Below are 2,869 nucleotides of genomic sequence, written 5' to 3'. Positions count from 1 at the left end.
AGAGAGAGAGAGAGAGAGAGAGAGAGAGAATCACTCTGTCACCCAGGCTGGAGCGCAGTGGCGTGATCTCAGCTTACTGCAACCTCCACCTCCCGAGTTCAAGCGATTTTCCTGCGTCAGACTCCCAAGTAACTGGGATTACAGGCATGTGCCACCACACCCAGCTAATTTTTGTATTTTTAGTAGAGACAATGTTTCACCACGTTGACCAGACCCAACTCCTGACCTCAAGTGATCTGCCCGCCTCAGCCTCCCAAATTGCTGGGATTACAGGCATGAGCCACCGCGCCTGGCCTTAAATCTCATTTTTAAAGATACCTAGAAAAGTTTGCTTTTTGAAATAATCACATGTTGGCTGGGTGCAGTTTTAGGTGTTCCTGCCTGCAACCCCAGCACTTTGAGAGGCTGAGCCAGGAGAGTTGCTTGAGGCAAAGAGTTCAAGACCAGCCTGGGCAACATAGGAAAATCCCATCTCTACAAAAAAATAAAAATTAGCCTGGTGAAATAGTGCACAACTACAGTCCCAGCTGCTTGCGAAGCTCAGGCAGAATTGCTTGAGCCCAGGAGTTCAAGGCTGCAGTCAGCTATGATCACACCACTGTACTCTAGTCTGGGTGAAGGACTGGGATCCTGTCTCTATAAAAAAAAAAGGAAAAGACAAAATAATCACATTAAACCTTTTGTGAAATAAATAATCTCCTCTTTTTCTTGCTTATACAGACTGCTAATCTCTCTCTCTCTCTCACACACACACACACACACACACACACACGTCCCTGTGCTGGTGTGTGTTTGTGTGTAAATCTGATTTTGTTTAATATGGAAGCATTTGCAAAGTGTCTAACAGAATGCCATGTGTGATTAGCTTTTATTTAAGGGGCTTTTTGTTTTTTTTGTTTTTTTTCTTTTTTTCCTTCTACTGATGACGGTAAGAGGACACAGGAAATGATTAACAGGTTAGAAGCAGACTGTGAGGAAAGACTAAAGGAATTATGGATATTTGCCTGGAGCCAGAGGCTGATATGTAGTTAATTACAGTCTTCAAGTTAATGAAGCAATATTTTATGGTTGATCGTAAGCAACTGTATTTTTTATTCTAAGAACAAGAAGACCTTATGTTAGAACAAGACAGACTGGGTTTAAAGTGGGAGTTTCAAAGGTAGATGTTTGGGAATGAAGAAAATCAGCACCTAGGAAGATCATGGAAATTACTGTCTACATTTTTTTTTTTTTCGAAACTGAGTCTCACTCTATCACCCAGGCTGGAGTGCAGTGATGCCACCAGGACTGGCTAAGTTTTTTAATTTTTTTTTTTTTGAAGAGATGGGGCCTTGCTCTTTCTCAGGCTGTTCTCAAACTCCCGAACTCCAGCAATCTTCCTGCCTTGGCCTCCAAAACTGCTGGAATGACAGCTATAAGTCACCATACCCAGCCCTCTCTAGATTTTTAATAAGAGATAAACAACTGCATGGGATGGTTTATGATACTTATCTGTAGTGGCAGCCTGGTACCCCACAGGAAACACTGAGTTATGTCACAGCCTCTATACCTCTTTTCCCATTATCCTTCTAATTGAATCTCCCTCCTTCCTATTTGTATAAACCTTCTCATTGTTTTAATTCTCTAGCTCATTATAAAGTTTTCCCTCTCGAATCTTGATTATTCTTCCACCTCTTGGCGTTCATCATTCATTGTATTGTTACAGTGCATTAGTCAATAAAGCTAACCTTTGTTGCAGTAACAAACAAACCTCCAAGTTCCAGTGGTTAAAATGCAAGCATTCATTTTTTATATTCACATAAAGTTTACTGAGGTCTCATCAACTTCCCAAGGCAGCCCAGTGACTAAGCAGTGACTCAGGATTTTCTTTTTGTGGCTCCACCAACTCAGGGTTCTATGATATGTGAGGTATCTTCAAAAAGTTCACAGAAAATACATATTATGGAAAAACTATGCACAGATTTTATTTTTTGGGTTTTTCTTTTGCATCAAAATAAACTCATACTAGCTTGTTATAACATATCTGAACAGGATCTAGTTTGAGGCACTAAAGATAAGAAATCAGTTTGAAAAGAGCCTCTATCAGAGCAACATTAGTTCTGTTAAAATCAAGGCAAGAGCAAATACAAAGTTTCTGGTGAAGCTTGGGTGGAAGAATGGTAAAATCATTGATGTTTTACAAAACGTTCACGGGGAAAATGCCCCAAAGAAATCATCAGTCTATAAATAGATACTCATTATAAGAAAAGAGAAGATGATGAAAATGAAGCCTGCAATGGCAGATCATCCACACTGATTTTCAAAAAAAGATTAATCTTGTTTGTGCCTTCATTGAAAAGGAGCCACACATACCAGCAGAAACAATAGCCGATACCATGAACATCTCAACTGGTTCAGCTTACACAATTCTGATTGAAAAGTTAAAGTTAAGCAAACTTTCCACTGGATGGATGTCAAAGTAATTGCACCTAGATAAGCTGCAGACAGGGGCAGTGATTTCAATAGAAATTTCAAACAAGTGTGATCAAGATCTTGAAATATTTCTTCAAAGAATTGTAGCAACAGCTGAAACATGGCTTTACCAGTACAATCCTGAAGACAAAGCAAAATCAAAGCAATGGCTACCAAGAGGTGGAAGTGGTGAGAGTTTCTCCACCACAACAATGCTTCTGCTCACTCCTCTCATCAAACAAGGGCAATTTTGCAAGGGTCTCAACAGAAAATCATTAGGCATAGGGCTAATGTCCAGAATCTACAAAGAACTCAAACAAACTTAAAAAAAAAAAACCATCAAAAAGTGGGCAAAGGATATGAACAGACACTTCTCAAAAGAAGACATTTATGCAGCCAACAGACACATGAAAAAATG

The sequence above is a fragment of the Colobus angolensis genome, unplaced genomic scaffold (genome assembly GCF_000951035.1).
Source record: "Colobus angolensis palliatus isolate OR3802 unplaced genomic scaffold, Cang.pa_1.0 Scaffold122, whole genome shotgun sequence".
Taxonomy (NCBI): domain Eukaryota; kingdom Metazoa; phylum Chordata; class Mammalia; order Primates; family Cercopithecidae; genus Colobus; species Colobus angolensis.
Note: the sequence above shows the minus strand (reverse complement) of the source record.